At 42.8% G+C, this 21,903-nt stretch overlaps 1 long non-coding RNA gene across 1 annotated transcript in view; it reads right to left on the bottom strand.

Annotated features, from left to right (window-relative positions):
- Nucleotides 1-207: 207 nt before the first annotated feature.
- The window catches only part of LOC135228900 (uncharacterized), a 47,710-nt gene continuing 26,014 nt past the window's right edge, over nucleotides 208-21,903 (bottom strand). The window contains exons 2-3 of the long non-coding RNA XR_010319759.1: nucleotides 4,391-5,072; nucleotides 208-3,441 (exon numbers count right to left, since the gene is read on the bottom strand). This is a non-coding gene — a long non-coding RNA (uncharacterized LOC135228900). The remainder of the gene's footprint in view (nucleotides 3,442-4,390; nucleotides 5,073-21,903) is intronic.

Here is a 21,903-nt window from a genome sequence, read left to right as displayed (position 1 = left end):
GCTTTCTTAATGAAATTTAGAGGAATGCTTTAAGTATTGCTTCAAAAGTTATAATACTAGGTTTTCTAAGATCGCTTACAGTTCTCAAAAAGAAGAGAGATGTACAAACTATTGCTACATGATGGTTGCAATAATTTACATAGAATGTCATCATCAAGAACTAACATTTACAAAGTGCCTGCTCTGTATCTGCTGGAGTCCCTGGGTGGTGCAAACGTTTATCACACTTGCTGTTAATTGAAGGTTGGTGGTTCAAGTCCACCCAGAGGTGCACCAGGAGAAAGGCCTGGTGATCTACTGAGAAATCAGCCATTGAAAACCCTACAGAGCACAGTTCTACTTGGAGACACATGAGGTTGTCATGAGTTGGATTTGACTTGACACAACTGTTTGGTTTTTTTAATGTACCTGGGGGGCTAGGGAATATAAAAGTAAAGACAGAGTTCCTGCCAGTAAGGGTTTTACATACTCTTTATGAATGGAAATAGGACATACAGTGAAAAATATAAAGGTATGTAGGTAGGAAAACTACAGGTTGCCTATTCAGCTGTCAATTCTCTCCTTCGACTCCCGCAACCCCCCTCCTTTTTCCTCGGTTGCCAAGTCCAAGTTTTGTTTGGTGTTCACCCTCCAGTGTGGTCAGGGAAGGTGATCCTCTCCCTAGTCCTAGAGAAGAGAATCATGGTTGGCCTAAGCCAACTACGGTGGCCTCATATTCCTTACCAAAGATACAAAGATTGAGCATGGTGATCTGACCCAGACCTAGACGATGGGATTGGAAGTGAAATCCACTAATAAAACACAGAGAAGGAAGTGCCTGTTTTTTTTTGAAGCTGAACTGGTGATGGCTAGAACAGCTTCAGCAGTATTCGGACCATGAGGAGAGCCACCTCCAACAAATCAAGGGTAGCAGAGCAGAGAGATGGAAACCTGGAACTGTCCTGCCTGGGGAGTTCTTCTTCGGTGAGATAACAGTCCTCTTTGGTTTAAGGAGTCCCTGGGTGGTACAAACGGTCAACACCCTGGTTGTTCGAGTCCGAGATCTACTTCTGAAAAATCAGCCATCGAAAACCCTATGGAGCACAGTTCTACTCTGACAAACACACACGGATCACCTTGAGTCAGAATCCACTCAACACGAACTGGTTTGGTTTAGACCACTTTTTTTTTCCTTTTGCCCAACTTGCTACTGGGTTGTCTATCTTTTGATTTGTAGTCATTTAAAAATATATATATTCTGGATACAAGACCTTTGCCATATATATTTTGAATATCTTCTTCCAGTCTGTAGCTTGCCTTTTTCTTTTCTTTCTATTGTATGTTAGATGAAGGTTTACAGAGCAAATTAGTTTTTCATTAAAAAATTAATGCACATATTGTTTTCGTGACATTGGTTACCAACCCCATGACATGTTAACACTCTCCCCTTCTCGAACTTGGGTTCCCTGTTGCCAGCTTTCCTGTCCCCTCCTGCCTTCTAGTCCTTGCCCCTGGGCTGGTGTGCCCATTTAGTTTCCTTTCGTTTTATGGGCCTGTCTAATCTTTGGCTGAAGGGTGGACTTCAGGAGTGACTTCAGTGCTGAGTTAAAAGGGTGTGCAGGGGCCACAGTTTTGGGGTTTCTCCAGTCAGATCAGTAAATCTGGTCTTTTTTTGTGAGTTAGAATTTTTTTCTACATTTTCTCCAGCTTTGTCCAGGACCTTCTATTGTGATCCCTGTCAGAGCAGTCGATGGTGGTAGCTGGGCACCATCTAGCTGTGCTGGACTCAGTCTGGTGGAGGCTGTGGTAGCTGTGGGGTTTAGACCACTTTTAATTGAGTCTTCTGTTCCTTATAGCTGCAGGCACCCCATTTGATGCAATAGCCATATATACTAGCCGCTCTGCATATGTTAACTCATCTAATCTTCCATTTACCCTGTGAGGAAGACATTATTGAGCCCATTTTAGGGAAGAAGCAATGGAGCCTCAGAGAGGTTTGTAATGGACTAAAGGTCACCATATTTTAAACATAATCAATCCCCAATAAATCCGTGATAGATGAATGAATGAAGGAATAAACGACCATGCACAAAGTGCAGCTGAGTGGCTGAAGGACACAGCCCCTTGTGGGGCCCAGAAACACAATCGTGTGTGGGGTGCACCCTGGCCCAATCCTCAAACCACTCCTTGATGCCCCAGCTAAAAAAAAGTATCTCCAAATTCATCCCAAACAGCAACTTTCTGTGTTTCAGCAAAAATCCTCTCATCAAAAAAGTCATTCCTACCATATGACCCAGCAACCCCTGTCCTAGGTCTACACATGTGAGACCTAAAAGCAGGAACTCAAAAAAAGGCTTGTACACCAGTGTTCATTGCAGCACTATTCACAATAGCCAAAAGGTGGAAACGACCCAAATGCCCATCAATCGATGAATGGATAAACAGAATGTGGTCTATGGGAATATTACTCAACCAGAAAGAGGAATGAAGTCTTGATACATGCTACAACATGGGTGAGCCTTGAAAACATTATGCTGAGTGAAATAAGTCAGTCACTCACAAAAGAGACAAATACTGTGTGATCTCGCTAATGTGAAACACTTAGAATAGGCAGATGTATAGAGACCAGAGTTTAACAGTGGTTATAAGGGGCGGGAGGGAAGGAGAAAGAGGGGAATCTTGGTTTAGCTAGCCTTGAGTTTCTGTTTATGGGAACGGATATTATGGCAATGGATGTTAGTAGTGGTTGCACAACATGACTGATGTAATTGGTTTCACTGAATTGTACAAGTGACAAATGTTCAATTGGCAAATGTGTTACTTATATTTTTACAACAACAAAAAAATTCTTGCTAAGCACAAAGCTCAGCCTCTCCGGTTGGTGCACGATTTGGTCCCCAGAGCACAGCACAAGACAACCCTCTCCTCTTCTCTTCAGCAGGAGGAGCAAACAATGCCCTTGGACTCAGACCACGACCTCCAGGCAGAGCCGAGACTGCGTCGAGAAATTTCATCGCAGACAAAGGCTGCCCTCCTCGGTGGGGCCGTTGCCACCGAGAGCCAGGGAGCAGGGTTTCAGTGTCCTTCATGCTCCCTAGCCAGATGAAAAGCCCACGCAGCAAAGCACTGCTTATGCGGCCCTTTCTTTTGTTCAGCTTCCATTCCATTACAGCAATAACTGTTCGGTAGGCACATTTCTCTCTGGCTCGTCACCCAGCTCCGAACCTGGGACTCAGGGCCGTCCTTCACTCGGTGCCAAGCTGCTGGCAGTTCACCGGGAGCTTCTCGAGGGCAGTGTTCTACGCGAAGAAAATTGCTCCCGAGATTGCTGAAGGCCCCTGGGGAAATGACAAGGAGAAATTAATCTTCCATTGCTAATCTTCATACACGGCTGGATCAGAACTCTTGCCTGGAGGAGATTGGTGCCTGGCTCCGGTAGGGGCCTCCGAGAGTCTCCCAGCACTGCCAATAGGAAGGGGGCAAGTTCAAGGTCAAAAGTAGGCATTGTTTGTGATTTTCACACATCCTATGTCTACACAACAGAATTCCCCACCAGTTTCATTCACATCACTGATCTTTGGTATTGAGTGTACATTTACACTCTGCACCCTGCCTTCCACTCCAGGCTCAGCTTACATCCCCCCTCTGGGCTCCAGCAACTCACCCCTTCCCACCCAAGGCCCTGCCCTCATCTGGGACGTCTACCTGGAACACTTAGTTGTCAGAGGTGTCATTATTTTACTGTCTGTCACTTGACCCATGAGGGCCGGTACCCTATCTGTCACAGTGTCTGGTACATACTGTTGTTGTTAGCTGCCTTCAGGTTGGCCTCTGACTCATGGTGACCCCATACAAAACAGAACGAAATGCTGCTGGTCCTGCACCATCCCCAGGATCAGTTGTGGATTGGACTGTTGTGATCCATAGGGTTTTCATCAGCTGATTTCAGAAGATCACTACGTCTTTCTTCCTAGGCCCTCTTAGTCTGGAAGCTCTGCTGAAAACTGTTCAGCATCATAACAACACACAAGCCTCCGCTGACAGAGTGCCTTGGCCGGGAATCAAACCTGGGCTTCCAGCACGGACGGCAAGAATTCTGCCACTGAACCACCACTGCCCCGGGTAAAAAACTAAAAAATCCAGTTGCCGTCGAGTCAACTCCAACTCATGACAACTCCATGTTGTCAGAGTAGAACTGTGTTCCATAGGGTTTTCAATGGCTGATTTTTTTTATTGTACTTTAAGTGAAAGTTTATAAATCAAGTCAGTATCTCATATAAAAATTTATATATGCCTTGCTATATATTCCTAGTTGCTCTCCCCCTAATGAGACAGCACACTCCTTCTCTCCACTCTCTATTTTCGTGTCCATTCAGCCAGCTTCTGACCCCCCTCTGCCTTCTCATCTCACCTCCAGACAAGAGCTGACCACATAGTCTCATGTGTCTACTTGATCCAAGAAGCTGACTCCTCACCAGTATCATTTTCTATCCCATAGTCCAGTCCAATCCCTGTCTGAAGAGGTGGCTTTGGGAATGGTTCCTGTCTTGGGCTAACAGAAGGTCTGGGGACTGTGACCTCCGGGGTCCTTCTAGTCTCAGTCATACCATTAAGTCTGGTCTTTTTACAAGAATTTGAGGTCTGCATCCCAGTGCTCTCCTGTTCCGTCAGGGGTTCTCTGTTGTGTTCCCTGTCAGAGCAGTCATCAGTTGTAGCCGGGCACCATCTAGTTCTTCTGGTCTCAGGCTGATGGAGTCTCTGGTTTCTGTTGCCCTTTCTGTCTCTTGGGCTCATAATTACCTTGTGTCTTTGCTGTTCTTCCTTCTCCTTTGCTCCAGGTGGGTTGAGACCAATTGATGCATCTTAGATGCTAGCGTTTCAGACCCCAGACGTCAATCGCTGATTTTTCAGAAGTAGAATGCCAGGCTTTTCTTTTGAGGTGCCTCTGGTAGACTCAACTTCCAACCTTTCAGTTAGCAGCCAAGCACATTAACTGTTTGCATCATCCAGGGACTGGTACACACTCATAAATAGGTGTTGAATGAATGAAATCATTCTTGCAGTTTAGGATATGTCGAGCACAGCATTGGTCTCTGTGGAGAAGAAGAATGAACCCATAATTTAGAGCACTGTCTTAGTCATCTAGTGCTGCTATAACAGAAATACCACAAGTGAAAGACTTTAACAAAGTGAAGTTTATTTCCTCACAATAAAGTAGGCTAAAAGTCCAAATTCAGGGCGTCAGCTCCAGGGGAAGGCTTTCTGTCTGTCGGCCTTCTCATCAACCTTCCCCCTGACTAGGGGCTTCTCTCTTTGGGGACCCCAGGTTCAAAGGACACGCTCTGCTCCTGGCTCTCTGCTCACTTCTCTCTTTTATATCTCAAAAGAGATTGACCCAACCTACGACCTAATCTTGTAGATTGAGTCCTGCCTCATTAACATAACTGCCACTCATCCTCTCTCATTAACATCATAGAGGCAGGATTTACAACATATAGGAAAATCACACAATACCAGGAATCATGGACCAGTCCAATTGATACACACATTTTGGGGGACATATTTCAATCCATGATAAGCATCATTGTCATCATCATTATCATATTAATTTACTTACTCTGCACCAATGACCCCAAGGATTAGGTAGGATTATTCTCTCCATTTTACAGAAGAAGTAAACAAAGCACAGAATGGTTAAGTAGCCTGCTCAATCCAGGCAGATTGGTTCTAGAACATATGTTCTCCATCCCTGTACTATACCCCATTGCCGTCAAGTTGATTCTGGCTCATAGCGACCCTATGGGACAGAATAGAACCACCCCATAAGGTTTCCAAGGAGCAGCTGGTGGATTCGAACTAGTGACCTTTTGGTTAACAGCCATAGTTCTTAACCACTGTGCCACCAGGGCTCCGATCCCTGTACTATAGTGCCTTCCTAATTATAGACTCTTTTTTTTTTAATTGTGCTTTAGGTGAAAGTTTACAGCTCAAGTTAATTTCTCATGCAAAAATTTATACACATATTGTTTTGTGATATTATTTCCAATCCCCACAATGTGACAGCACACACTCCCCCTTTCCACCCTGGGTTCCCTGTGTCCATTCAACCAGTTCTTGGCCCTTTCTGTCTTCTTATCCTGCCTCTGGACAGGAGCCACCCATTTGGTCTCATGTATCTGCTTGAACTAAGAAGCACACTCCTCATGTGTCTTATTTTTTGTTTTATAGACTTGCCTAACCTTTGTCTGAAGAGTGGGCTTACAGAATGGTTTCAGTTCTGGGTTAACAGCGTCTGGGGGCCATAGTTTTGGAGGTTCCTCAAGTCTCTGACAGACCATTAAGTCTGGTTAATTATAGACGTTCTTGTGTGGCTTCACGAGTCTCCTTTCATTCAACTGTATCCTATTTTAGGACAGGACAGGTCTTCAGTTTCACTGGTATTTTCTCTAGCCCAGAGTAAAAAGCTCTGTGCAACATAGACTCTCCATAAGTACTTGTAGACTAGTTAACAATTGTACACAATTCAGTCAAAAGAAACCATAAGTTTAGTTTTCACGGGCTTGCATTCCAAGACAAAGCAAGACAGAAAGTGAAGGAGAAACGTAAGTCAAAGGGGAATCAGGGAATCGTCCAAATGTGGATAGAAGTCTTTTCATTTTCCTTCAGAGCTTCCTTCTGTGTAAATCTCCAGTGAAAAAGAGGAAACTGAGGCTGGAAAGTGAGGGAGGCAGGCCTTACTCCAAAGGCTTGCCAATTGTTTCTGAAGCCACCTGCATTTCTTATACTTTAAGTTCAAGAAGAACTTAAAGTATCCCAGAGACAATGCTCCCCAGAACTTCTGATGGCACAGGACAGGAACCATCCCCGAAGACAAATCATCAGACATGAAAAGGACTGGTCAGTGGGGGGGGGGAGATGCTGATGAAGAGTGAGCTAATTAAATCAGGTGGACACGGGAGAGTGTGTTGGCAACTCTTGACTGGAGGGGGGATGGGAAGATAGAGAGAGAGGGAAGATGGCAAAATTGGCACGAAACGAGAGACTGTAAGGGCTGACTCAATAGGGGGAGAGCAAGTGGGAGAAGGGAGTAAGATGTATGTAAACCTACATGTGACAGACTGATTGGAATGGTAAATGTTCACTTGAAGCTTAATAAAAATTAAAAAAAAAAAGAAGATAGGAGGCAGGCTGTAGCAGACCTCCAATACTGGCGACTGCCCCAAGGCAGAATTCCCAGGGACCTCGCCCCCAAGGGATCCCCAAACAGTCCCCTGCTTGGGGGAAACCTCGGAATTCTGAAAGGGGAGAAAAGAGGACTGGCAGCATAGAGGAGGGTGTACTGTTTCAACATTTGCTGGCCTGTTACAGAAAGGCCTGCGGGAAATATGTAAAGCAGCCTCCAATAACTTTGGAACTGTGAGCAACTGTATCAGTTAGGAATGTGTTAGGCTGCAAGTAACCAAGAACTCAGCAAATACCATTCTGAACAAACATGAGATTATTTTTTTCACAAAACAAAAAGTGTGGAATTAGATATCTATAAGCATACATTCAGCAACTTAAAACATCAAGAAGAACATTTCTATGATTCTCCTGGCATTTCCTTCTCAACTCAGAATGGCTGCTGTAGCTCCAAGGTCATGTTTATGTTCAAGGCAAGAAGATGAGGAGAGAGGGGGCAGGACCAAAAATATCTATTCTTTTTATAAAGAAGTGAAATTGGCAAAAGTTGTATGGTAGACATATTTACAACAAGGACAAAAAAAAAAAAAGAGTAGCTGCCAAGGCTGCTTATGTACAACCAAATACCTCATGGGATTTGGTTTCTTGGTTTGGAGGTTTAGAGTCATGGTTTCACGGGACATCCCAGTTAATTGACCTAATAAAGTGTTTTGTGCTTCTGTTCTACTTCCTAGTCTGTTGCATAGTTCCTAGGGTCCTAAAAGCTTGTAAGTGACCATCTAAGGCACAACAATTGGTCACTATTCACCTAGAGCAACAGAAGAAGTGGGATAGTTAGAGAGGAGGAGGTAATGGAATATGTGGTTAATTGCCCCCATGAGCAACCGTGCCACCTTTGCCATGAGACCAGAAGAACTGAATGGTGCCCAGCTACCATTACTGAACATTTTGATAAAAGAGTCTATAGAAGAATCCTGATCAAAACAGGGAAAATGTAGACCAGAATTTCAAATTCTCATGAAATCCAGACTTTCTGGATCCATGGAGACTGGATGAACCCCTGAAACTATTGCCCTGAGATAATCTTTAAACCTTAGGCCAAAAATAGCCCCTGAAGCTTCTTAAAACCAAACAACAGTTTAGCTTAACTAATAAAAAATGCCTGCCTTGAGTGTTATACTCTTTTAAGAACTATATGGGATCAAAGTGACAGCAGCAACTCAAAAGATTAGATAGGAACCTTAGGGGGCAGTGAGTTTATGTTAATGTGGAGGAACAACTCAGAAAAGGAGGGTGAGAATGGTTGCACAACTTGAAGAATATGATCAATGTCACTAAACTGTACATGTAGAAACTGTTGAATTGGTGTATATTTTGCTGTGTATATTCTCAACAACAACAAAAGAAAAAATTTTTTAACGTGAAATCTTTCCAAGGAACCTTTCATAAGACTTTAGCTTATGGCCCATTAGGTGACTATGTGTCACATGGCTGCCCATAATTTCAAAGGGAGCTGGGAAAGTGAGCATTTAGCCCTTCCACCTTACATAGTGAAGGTAAGCAGAGAAAAATGGATTGGGAATGGATGTTTGTTTAGGTTCCCTAAAAAGCAAAGCCTGAGACAAGGACTTGGGTGTAGGTAGCATATTAGAAAAGTGATCCCAGGAAGCACTATGAGAGACTGGGAAAAGTGAGGCATTGAAGATAAGCCAATTTAGCGTACTGGAAGAAATAACAAATTTGTCTTGGAAGAAGTACAGCCGGAATGCTCCAGAGAAGCAAGGATGGTGAGACTTTGTCTCACATGTTTTGGAGATGTTATCAGGAGGGACCAGTCCCCGGAGAAGGACACACTTGGTAAAGTAGAGGGTCACTGAAAGAGAGGAGGACCCTCAATGAGATGGATTGACACGATGGCTCCAACAATGGGCTCAAACATAGCAACGGTTGTGAGGATGGTGCAGGACCAGGCAGCGTTTCCTTCTGTTGTGCATAGGTTTGCTATGAGTCAGGACCAACTCAACGGCACCAGCAACAAGAACAGCCTTACTCTACCCCTGAGGTCCCGGTGCTCAGTGTCCCTCCATTCACCCCTCTCCCTGCCAGGTCCCTCTCTATATCCACATTCTCCCTTACCCTAACTACCCTCAGATGGGCCCTTCAGTACTCCAGAAAGAATGCGATGAACTAATTTATAACAATAGCATAACGATATACCAATACCAATAACTAACATTTATATGGCACCTTAGAGTTCACCACGAGCCTTTATATGTATCATTTTGTTTAAAACTCATGACATGGCCTAGAGAGGAACCTGAGGCTCTGAGAAATAAGTTGCCCAGCAGCCTTAGTTTCCTAGTGCTGCCATATCAAAATACCACAAAGTAAGTGACTTTAAAGAACAAAAATTTTATTGTCTCATAGTTCTGGAGGCTAGGAGTCTAAACTCAGTTGCTCATGGGGGCAATTAGCCACATATTCCATTACCTCCTCCTTTCTCTAACTATCCTACTTCTTCTGTTGCTCCAGGTGAATAGCGACCAAACTTGGGGCACTGATAGGACCATGCCCTTTCTGTCAGCTCTAGAGGAAGATCCTGCCTTGTCTCTTCTAGTTTCTGGTAGCCCCAGGCGTCTCTTGGCCATCCTTAGCTTATAGATGTATCTTCATATGGCATCTCCCCCTGTGTGACTCTATTTCCGTGTCTGTGTTCCCATTTTATAAGACACTACTCAGGAGGGATTAGGGCCTACTCTACTCTGGCATGACTTTGTTAACTTAACTGATGACATCTTCAAAGAAAGAACCTGTTTCTAAAGGTCACATTCACAGGTACAGGGGTCAGGACTGCGACATATCTTTTGAGGGGACACAATCTAATCCATAACACGAGGGATACTCAGATAATAAGTTGGCAGAACTGGGGAACCTTCCAAAGGCTCATACTCTAAATATCAAGCTATTCCAACCTCCCCACAATGCTTTCTGTTTTCCTGTCATGACAAGGAACACAATAAATATTTTGTGTTGAATGGAATTTTTAACCAAAGAAATAATTTCTAATTGTGGGAATTGCAGACATTGATGAGTCTGTTAAGAAACAAGTTCTATTTCAAATTCTCATGGACTCCAGGTTTTTAGAGTCATGGAAGGTGGATAAACCCCTGAAACTATTGCCCTGAGATAATCTTTAAACCTTAAACCAAAAATATCCCCTGAAGTCTTCTTAAAACCAAGCAAAAGTTTAGCTTAACTATTAAAAAATGTCTGCCTTGGGCATTATGCTCTTATAAGAACTATCTACATGGGATCAAGGAAACCCTAGTGGCGTAGTGGGTAAGTACTATGGCTGCTAACCAAAAGGTCGGCAGTTCAAATCCACCAGGCTCTCCTTGGAAACTCTGTGGGGCAGGTCTACTCTGTCCTATAGGGTTGCTATGAGTTGGAATCAACTTGATGGCAGTGGTTGTTTTTTTTGGGGGGGGGCTTATATGGGATCAGATTAATAACAGCAAGTGGAAGGATTAGATAGGAACCTCAGAGAGCAGTGCATTTATGTTAATGGGGGAGGAACAATTCAGAAAAGGAGGGTGAGAATGGTTGCACAACTCCAGGAATGTAAGCAGTGTTACTAAACGGTACATGCAGAAACTGTTGAATTGGTGTATGTTTTGCTGTGTATATTCTCAACGAGAACAAATCTTTAAAAAATTTTTATTGTGCTTTAAGTGAAAGTTTACAAGTCAGTCTCTCATACAAAAATTTACATACACCTTGCTATATACTCCTAGTCACTCTCCCTCTAATGAGACAGCACACTCCTTCCCTCCACTCTCTTTTTTCGTGTCCATTCAGCCAGCTTCTGACCCTCTCTGCCCTCTCATCTCCTCTCCAGACAGGACCTGACCACGTAGTCTCATGTGTCTACTTGATCCAAGAAGCTCAGTCTTCACCAGTATCATTTTCTATCCCATAGTCCAGACCCATCCCTGTCTGAAGAGTTGGCGTTGGGAATGGTTCCTGCCTTGGACTAACAGAAGGTCTGGGGACCATGACTTCAGGGGTCCTTCTAGTCTCAGACCATTAAGTCTGGTCTTTTTACGAGAATTTGAGGTCTGCGTCCCACTGCTTTCCTGCTCCCTCAGGGGTTCTCTGTTGTGTTCCCTGTCAGGGCAGTCATGGGTTGTAGCCAGGCACCATCTAGTTCTTCTGGTCTCAGGCTGATGTAGTCTCTGGTTTATGTAGCCCTTTTTCTATCTCTTGGGCTCATAATTACCTTGTGTCTTTCATTCTCTTTTGCTCCAGGTGGGTTGAGACCAATTGATGCATCTTAGATGGCCGCTTGCGTTTAAGACCCCAGACACCACTCTCCAAAGTGGGATGCAGAATGTTTTCTTAATAGATTTTATTATGCCAATTGACTTAGATGTCCTCTGAGACCATGGTCACCAAACCCCTGCCCCTGCTACGCTGGCCTTCGAAGCACTCAGTTTATTCAGGAAACTTCTTTGCTTTTGGTTTAGTCCACTTGTGCTGACCTCTCCTGTATTGTGTGTTGTCTTTCCCTTCACCTAAAATAGTTTTTATCTACTATCTAGTTAGTGAAAACCCCTCTCCTTCCCTCCCTCCCCATTCTCGCAACCATCAAAGGGTATTTTCTTCGCTGTTTAAACTATTTCTCCAGTTCTTATAATAGTGGCCTCATACAATATTTGTCCTTTTGCAACTGACTAATTTCACTCAACGTAATGCCTTCCAGATTCCTCCATGTTATGAAATGTTTCACGGATTCATCATTGTTCTTTATTGATGCGTAGTATTCCATTGAGTGAATATACCATAATTTATTTATCCATTCATCTGTTGATGGGCACCTTGGTTGCTTCCATCTTTTTGCTATTGTAAACAGTGCTGCAATGAACATGGGTGTGCATATATCTGTTCGTGTAAAGGCTCTTATTTCTCTAGGATATATTCCAGGGAGTGGGATTGCTGGATCATATGGTAGTTCTACTTGTAGTTTTTAAAGGAAGCGCCAAATCGCTTTCCAAAGTGGCTGTACCATTTTACATTCCCACCAGCAGTGTATAGGTGTTCCAGTCTCTCCACAACCTCTCCAACATTTATTATTTTTTGTTTTTCAGATGAATGCCAGCCTTGTTGGAGTGAGATGGAATCTCGTGGTAGTTTTTATTTGCATTTCTCTAGTAGGGTCGCTATGAGTCGGAACCGACTTGACGCCAGTGGTTTTTTTTTAATGGCTAATGATCGTGAGCATTTCGTCATGTATCTGTTAGCTACCTGAATGTCTTCTTTATTGAAGTACCTGTTCATATCCTTTGCCCATTTTTTAATTGGGTTATTTCTCTTTTTGTAGTTGAGTTTTTGCAGTATCATGTAGATTTTAGAGATGAGGCGCTGATCGGAAATGTCATAGCTAAAAACTTTTTCCCAGTCTGTAGGTAATCTTTTTACTCTTTGGGTGAAGCCTTGGGATTAGCATAGGTGTTTGATTTTTAGGAGTTCCCAGTTACCTGGTTTCTCTTCTGTATTGTAAGTAATGTTTTGTATACTGTTTATGCCATGTGTTAGGGCTTCTAATGTTGTCCCTATTTTTTCTTCCATGATCTTTATCGTTTTAGATTTTATATTTAGGTCTTTGATTCATTTTGAGTTCGTTTTTGCACATGGTGTGAGGTATGGATCTTGTTCCATTTTTTTGCAGATGGATATCCACTTATGTCAGCACCATTTGTTAAACAGACTGTCTTTTCCCCATTTAACTGACTTTGGACCTTTGTTAAATATCACCTGCTCATATGGGGATGGATTTATGTCTGGATTCTCAATTCTGATCCATTGGCCTATGTATCTGTGTCATACCAGCACCAGGCTTTGTTCTTCTTTTTCAGTAATGCTTTACTTATCTGGGGCCTCTTTCCCTTCCATATGAAGTTGGTGGTTTGTTTCTCCATCTCATTAAAAAATGTCGTTGGAATTTGGATTGGAATTGCATTTTATCTGTAGATGGCTTTTGGTAGAATAGACATTTTTACAATGTTAGGTCTTCCTATCCATGAGCAAGGTATGTTTTTCCACTTATGTAGGTCTCTTTTGGTTTCTTGCAGTAGTGTCTTATAGTTTTCTTTGTATAGGTCTTTTACATCTCTGATAAGATTTATTCCTAAGTATTTTATCTTCTTGGGGGCTACTGTAAATGGTATATTGACTAGATGATTTCCTCTTCAATGTTCTTTTTGTTGGTGTAGAGGAATCCAACTGATTTTTGTATGTTTATCTTGTATCTTGATATTCTGCTGAACTCTTCTATTAGTTTCAGTAGTTTTCTGGAGGATTCCTTAGGGTTTTCTGTGTATAAGATCATGTCATCTGCAAATAGAGATACTTTTGCTTCTTCCTACCAATCTGGACGCCCTTTATTTCTTTATCTAACCTAATTACTCTGGCTAGGACCGCCAGCACAATGTTGAATAAGAGTGGTGATAAAGGGCATCCGTGTCTGGTACCTGATCTCAAGGGGAATACTTTCAGACTGTCTCCATTTAGGATGATGTTGGCTGTTGACTTTGTATAAATGCCCTTTATTATGTTGAGGGATTTTCCTTCTATTCCTATTTTGCTGAGAGTTTTTATCATGAATGGGTGTCAAACTTTGTTAAATGCCTTTTCTGCATCAATTGATAAAATTGTGTGGTTCTTGTCTTTTGTTTTATTTATATAATGGATTATATTAATTGTTTTTGTAATGTCAAACCATCCCTGTATAAAAAAAAAAAAAAGCTGGTATTAATCCCACTTGGTCATGGTGAATTATTTTTTTAATATGTTGTTGAATTGCGTTGGCTAGAATTTTGTTGAGGATTTTTGCATCTAAGTTCATGTGGGATATAGGTCCGTGATTTCCCTTTTTTGTGGTGTGTTTACCTGGTTTTGGTCAGGGATATGCTGGCTTCACAGAATGAGTTTGGGAGTATTCTCTCCTTTTCTATGCTCTGAAATACCTTTAGTAGTAATGGTATTAATTCTGCTCTGAAAGTTCGGTAGAACTCTGCAGTAAAGCCATCCCAGCCAGGACTTTTTGTTGTTGTTGTTGGAAGTTTTTTGATTACTTTTCAATCTCTTCTTTTGTTATGGGTCTATTTAGTTGTCTACCTCTGTTTGTGTTAGTTTAAGTAGGTAGTGTGTTTCTAGGAATTCATCCGTTTCTTCTAGGTTTTCAAATTTGTTAGAGTACAATTTTTTTGTAGTAATCTGATATGATTCTTTTAATTTTGGTTGGGTCTGCTGTAATATCACCCATCTTATTTCTTATTTGGGTTGTTTGCTTCCACTCCTGTTTTTCTTTTGTCACTTTGTCCAATGGTTTTTGTTAATTTTTTTCAAAGAACCAGCTTTTGGTCTTGTTAACTCTTTCTATTGGTTTTCTGTTCTCTATTTCATTTAATTCTTCTCTAATTTTTATTATTTGCTTTCTTCTGGTGTCTGAGGGTTTCTTTCGTTGCTCTCTTTGTTCAAGAACAACAAAATTTTTTTAAAAAAAGAAGAAACATGTTCTAGAATAAAATTCAAACTCCTTATCCTAGCCAACAGGGCCCTGAATAAACTGGTGCTTGCCCACTTTTTCTTCCTCATCTTACCTCTTTCCTCTTGCCCACTTGCTCTCACTTTCACAAGCCACATTCTTCACTAATTATGCTCCTATTCTGTTCTTTGAGCAAACCAACCTCTTTCCTGCTTCTGAGCCTTTGTTTTTGCTATTCCTTCTGCCTAAAATGCTCTTCCCCAGGGTCTATCATTACTGGCTCTGACTCACCCTGAAGCTTTCAAGTTAAATGTTATATCTTGTTAAGATAGTTTTCCTAAAGCTGCTTGAACGGACACGGGGAATACAGGGTGGAGAGGAGGAACGTGCTGTCTCATTAAGGAGAGAGCAGCTGGGAGTGCATGGCGGGGTGTGTATGGATTTTTATATGAGAGACTGACTTGATTTGTAAACTTTCACCTAAAAGACAATAAATAAATTTTTTAAAAAAGATAGTTCTCTTAAAAATCCACTCTTTCTTTCTTCCTTGATGAACAAGTTCCTATTTTTCACTGAAAACACGCTTGCCAGAATAAGGTCTACATTTCTCAGTTAGATTTGGCCATGTAACAAAGTTCTGACCAATAAGGTGTAAAATGAAAAAAAAAAAGGGGGTATATAAATTTGCGATAAGTATCCTTAATGGGAGGAGCATGCCCTTGGTTGTTGCTTCTCCCTTCCTGCAGTTTGGAATGGGGGCCTGGTTGCTGAAGCTCAAGCAGAAGTAACAAGGAATGTTTGCAAGCTACATAGGGATGCCTCACATTCAACATGGTGCCAGGCCCCAGAGCAGCTATAGCCAAGGAGGCCTTGAGGCCAACAGGATGGAGGGCAGCCTCCCAGGACCCTCAAAAGCATGGGAAAATAGAACCTCTGAAAATTTCTCCCACCCCAACATGGGCACAGAAGTGTCAGTGAGGCTGGAAAACCAAGCAGCCTTTGGGTAGTGGTAAGGGGACTCAAACAGTGGCGTAAATGAACCAGAGACCATGGCAGATCTACAAAGGTCAACAATAAATGCATCAGGGAGAGAGATTGTAGCAGATCATATTCTGGCAGTAGCCTCGACATTTATGATCTCATATACTCTTCCAGGGAGCCTTGGTGGCACGGTGGCTAAGAGCTCACCTGCTAACCAAAAGGTCGGCAGTTCAAATCAACCAGCCACTCCTTGGAAACCCTATGGGGCAGTTATACTCTGTTCTGTAGAGTTGCTATGAGTCAGAATCGACTCAATGGCAACACGTTTGGTTTTTGGCTTTATACTCTTCAGGGAAAGGCCTGGCAATTTACTTCCAAAAAACCAGCCATTGGAAACCCTATGGAGCATGGTTCTAATCTGATACACATGGGGTGCCATACATCAGAATTGACTCAATGGCAACTGGGTTGGTTTATACTCTTCCAGAACCTTGCCACTCCCACATCAAGAAGCAGAATCTATTTCTCTTATCTTGAAATTGGGCATGCCTTTGTGACCACCCTGACAAATAGAACATAATGAAAGTGATGCCACATGATTTCTGATGACCAAGTCATGAAAAGTAAATTGGCTTATGCCTAGTGTTCAATCTCTCTCTCTCTCCCTCTAGACACTCACCCTTAAAACCCAGCCACCATATTGTAAGGAAGCCCAGACCACAAGGAGAGACCATATGTAGATGTTCCAGCTGATAGGCCCAGTTGAAGTCCTAGACTACAGCCAGCATCAACTACCAGAGGAGGCCTTGGGATGGTTCCAGCCCCCAGCCTTCAGGTCACCTCAGCTGACACCAAGCGGAGCAGAGATAGCCATCTTGCCAAGCACTGCTCAGATCACAGATTTATGAGAAAAATAAATTTTGGGCTTCTTTTTTTTTTTTTAAGCTAGTAAATTTTAGAGTAGTTTTTGTACGCAGCAAAAGATAATCAGAAGTGCAGAGGTCAGTGTGTGCCAGTGGTTGCCTGTGGGCCTCTTCCTCATGCCAGGACCAGCGATCAGCCCTGGGAAGAAGGGAAGGAGGAGGCAGGATAAGCAGATTCACATTTACCCTGAAAGGGGCTAACTTTAAACTGGAAGTGCCTGAGCTGGTTTGAGTTGCCACGCTGAAGTTTTCCACCATCAGTGGAAATGGGGGCTCGAAAGCCCAAGTAATTTTTATTTTAGGAACATAAAGAGCATTAGTCTTTGCACACCAGAGTTTATGACGAAGCAAAAATTTGAACCCGCTTTACAATTTGGGGCTGGGGTGCTTCCAAGCCCAGCTCCGATGATAGCCCCTGAGCAAGCACTAAATCCACATGCGAAAAAGGCTAGGGCTGCACTAGTGTTTCCGGCAGAACATACTGATTTAGTGGTGTGAAGTCATGGGCCCTGGAGCCCAATGGGTCTCTCTGCTCATTCCTCAACCAGTCCCAGCCCACCTGAGGCTTCTGACGCTAAGAGAGAAGGGGAATAATTAGTTCCGGTTACAGGCCTGTGAAGAATCCCTACCCTGCTCCATTCTCACAGGTGGGCACTTCTGGGGCAGGGGCCACAGGTCTGCTCTGGTTGCCACAGAGGAAGAAGGGACATGGGGGCCAGGTGGGCCTGCTCAACATGCGCGACCTGTAGCCCCACCTGTTTACATCTCTTCTTTTTGGCCTCCGCACAGAGGGTCACATGCTGGTCTAGGGGATTTATGGACCATCAAGGCAGACAGCAGGAGGGGCCAGCTGCACCTCCAGGCACTCTCAGTCTTCCAATTCTGAGACAGATGTTTCATTGCTCAAAAGTTTTTGGAAGGTAATTTTGCTTTAAGTATTTCTATTGTAATACACATCTTGAATTTTTTACACAATGTATTTTTTTACTTTGGGATGACTGAAATAGTTAGCTGTCCCCAAACATGTCTTTGGAACTTTCTGGCTTACTCTGTGTACAAGTTGAACAGTGCTGTATTTTTTTCTCCGCCAACAAATTAGGTGCGTATTCTCAGGAATAACACATGGTTGCCATTAAGGCTCGTGATGTTTGGGGATTGGTGTAACCCCACATTTTACCCATTGAACTATTTCTTTTTTCCAAAATAGTGAAAAGAACTACAAAACACAAAAGCAATTACATGACTTAACTTTCCATCTCTGTCAAGCAGTGATTAAAAGTGGAAAATAATACTAGCACTTAGGTTTCTTTCTGGAAAGGCAAGAAGAAAAGGAAAATTTGTTGTGATGGTTGTTTTTTTAATGCCATAAGCTACCAGGGAGATAATTATTGGGATTCTTGAAAGTGCAAGAAGCTAAAACAAAAGGTCTTTTTCATGAGGGACCTAGGCTTGGTGACCACGACGGTCCTACAGAAATTTAAGACTTTCCCGATTATGGTATTTGGCGTTATTGTTTAGCCTCTGATTGCTCATTCAACTCCATTGGAATCCAAGGAGACTCACCAAGAGTCTCCGTCAATGTGGGAGCAAGGATCTGGCTCCTCAACACTTTTTATTCTTAAGAATCACCAACCAGGCCTGTATGGTCTTCTCTAGATTCCTTGAAGAATTTTTTTAAAAATAAGCTTTGATAGGTCCTCCCACAGTCACTTAACTCTCCTAAAACCACTTACACCTGTCCTGATTGGGATCTGTACAGGCCACAGTTAAGTCTTCTGAAGTCTTCCACGTGCCCAAGCTCTTTGGGAAGGTGGTATTTTGTCATCTAGGTGAAGGAATCTCTCAAAATTATACAGACCCATAATTACGTATCATACAGGATTACATTCAGCTGCCTGTAGTAGAAACCCAACAACTACGAAGAGTTTAACTGAAAAGAAACTTATTTATCTCAGGTAGCAATAAGTCAAGGTAATACAGGCCACTTCTGGAATGGTAGTCAAAGAAGGCCAAGGAGGAACCAGGGTCTTTCTGTCTTCCCCCTCCTCCATCCTTAGCAATGGCTACTACATCCCCAGTCCCACACCTTTGCTCAAGCAAAAGAAAGCCGCGGAAGAGGCAATGCCAGCAGATGTCTGCTTATATCTCATTGGCTAGAATGCAGTCACATGACCACGCAAACTGCATGGATGCTTGAGAAAGCGGGTTGTTAGCTCTAGAGTCTTCCACTAGAGGACTGTCAGTGAGAAGGGAGTTGGAATGGATGTCTAGAGAGCCATCCTGCCTGGTCTCTTTTGTACTGATGGTGTGGCTTCTGTGGATGCTTTGGTTCAGCCAACATGCTGATCAGACTACACGTTCGGTTCAATCCTACCCAAACTCCTCAGGGTGTTTCTTAAGTGTTATTTTACAACTGATATAAGATTTTTTTTTTAAAGTTGTGTTCATTTTGTTGTTTGTGGGGAGACAAGGGTAGGTAAGTGGGAAGCTTCTTACCAAATATGGAGGGGCTGAAAAACACTTTAAATGAAAATCTCTACACCTCTGCCAATCTCGGTTCTCATGGTAAAAACATTCAGCATCCAGACATTTGCTGAAATAATTAACCTGTTTAATTCCTGAAACAGTAAAAAATGATTTGTTACAAGTCATAGTACCTCCACTTAAACTGGCTTAAATACTGATTGGGAGATGTATTGGTTCATGTTATGGAATGAATTGTGTCACCCAAAGATGGGTGTCAACTTGGCTAGGCCATGATTCCCAGTATTGTGTGATCGTCCATGATTTTGTGACCTGATGTGATTATCCTATGTGTTATAAATACTACCTGTGCGATGTTAATGAGGCAGGGTTAGAGGCAGTTATATTAATAAGGAAGGACTCAACCTGCAGGATTAGGATGTATCTTGCTTGAGTTGATTTCTTTGAGATATAAAAGAGAGAAGTGAACAGAAAGACAGGGGGACCTCCCACCACCAAGAATGAAGAACCAGGAGGGAAGCATGTCCTTTGGACCCAGGGTCCCTGCACTGAGAAGCTCCTCCACCAGGGGAAGATTGATGACAAGGCCCTTCCCCCAGACCAACAGAGAGAGAAAGCCTTCCCCTGAAGCTGGCACCCTGAATTTGGACTTTTCACCTCCTAGGCTGTGAGAGAATAAATTTCTCTTTGTTAAAGCCATCCACTCGTGGTATTTCTGTTATAGCAGCACTAGACAACTAAGATAGTTCATGTGACCTAAAAGTCCAGAGGTAGATTTGGTTGCCTTCAGGCAAGCCTTGATCCAGGAACACAGTAATATCTCCAAGGCTCTAGTACATCTGCATTTCAATGTTCCGCCTTCTGAAGCCCAAGACTTATCCTCAGGTTTGCTTCCTGAAGGAAACACTGTTGATATTCTGTTCCGTATCCCCTTGGCCTACCTGAGTTCACCTGCAGCTTCAGTAGACAGTTCCCTGCACTCCAACAATTTCCTGCCTGAAGCACCCTCATTTCCCTGAATTTCTGCCTGAGGGCTTTCTCCTGCACCAGAGAAGCTGGCTCTACTGAATGCATAAAACTGATGATAGAGAGACACTTTCTCTCCCTGGAGCTACATAAAACCCAGAAACCCAGTGCCGTGGAGTCGATTCATATGTGGTTCATATTGTATTTCTATCGGACAGTGCTGCTAGAGATTCTATAGCAAACTATAGCTTGTGGATCAAAGATGGCCAGCTGCCTGTTTTGTAAATAAAGTTTTATTGGGACACAACCACACGTATCCATTTCTGTATTGTCTATGGCTGCTTTCACACTACAATGGCAGAGTTAAGTAGTCACGACAGAGACCATATGGCCCAAAATGTTGAAAATATTTACTATCCGGCCCTTGACAGAAACATTTGTCAACTCCTGAAAGAGAATATTGGTCCTAGAAATAGTTCTAGGCTGCAAAAATATCGTTGGCTTTCAGAAAAGGAGAAGGTTGGTTATTTTGGGAATACATGAAAAATACATTTAATAGTTTTGTGTACATATCATATGTGACTGGTGTGCATGTATATGCAGTTTGGGGTATGTCTTAGTCATCTAGTGCTGTTATAACAAATACTACAAGTGGATGGCTTTAACAAAGAGAAATTTATTTCTTCACAGTAGAGTGGCTAAAAGTCCAGATTCAGAGCTTCAGATCCAGGGGAAGGCTTTCTCTCTCTGTCGGCCTTCTCATCAATCTTCCCCCAGACTAGAAGCTTCTCTACACAGGGACCCTGGGCCCAAAGGATGTGCTCTGCTCCCAGCACTGCTTTCTTAGTGGTATGAAGTCCCCATGTCTCTCTGCTCACTTATCTCTTTTATATCTCAAAGAAGATTGACTCAAGATACTATCTAATATTGTAGATTGAGTTCTGCCTCATTAACATAACTCACTAATCCCATCTCATCAACATCATACAGACAGGTTTTACAACACATAGGAAAATCACATCAGGTGACAAAATGGTAGACAATCACACAATACTGGGAATCATGGCCTAGCTAAATTGCTACACGTATCTTTGGGAAACACAGTTCAATCTATGACAGGGAGGAAACAGGAAAATGAAAGCTAGCTAAATTGAAATTAATGCATATAGCAATGTGGACGCTTCATCAGGACCTTGAACTAACTGGTTTCAAGTGACGGCTGTACCAACGTGATTTCTGACTAACATGAAAACCGTTTCTAACAACCTTATGTTCTTAACAACTTGCTAAAGAGGTATAAAAAGCAACCTTATTAGGGAGGCAGGGACAAGATGGCAGAATAGCCAGACACTTCCAGCAATCCCTTTTACAAAAAAGGCCCGAAAAAACAAGTGAAATGATTATGTTTATGACAAGCTAGGAGCCCTGAACATCAAAGGCAAATTTAGAAAACGTACTGAGCACAGAGGGAGAGAGAGACAGTTCAGAAACAAAGAGGAGTTGCCAGACCTGAATCACTGGGATTCCTCAAGCACCATCCCCAGGAGCTGCTGCAGCAGGCTGGTAGTAGCGCTCGGCCACAGTTTCCTCAGGGAGAGGCAGCCAGCCACGCAGCCTACTCACACCTCCAGAACCAGAGAAGAATGGCACTCTTGGCAAAAGATAAGTACTTGTGTATATCTAACCGTGCCCCCCAACCCCCAAGCCGGCTTTGGAGGCCATTGATTTCCCTGGGCCAAAGCTAGACCCTGTTGAGTGCCTGGAGCCATTCCCCTGGCCTTGGAGAGGAATAAATTTGCAATTGAGGGAAAAGATAATTTGCCAGCTCCACTAAACTGGGGA

Source organism: Loxodonta africana, chromosome X (assembly GCF_030014295.1).
Source record: "Loxodonta africana isolate mLoxAfr1 chromosome X, mLoxAfr1.hap2, whole genome shotgun sequence".
Taxonomy (NCBI): Eukaryota; Metazoa; Chordata; class Mammalia; order Proboscidea; family Elephantidae; genus Loxodonta; species Loxodonta africana.
This window is presented reverse-complemented; position numbering and strand designations above follow the sequence as displayed.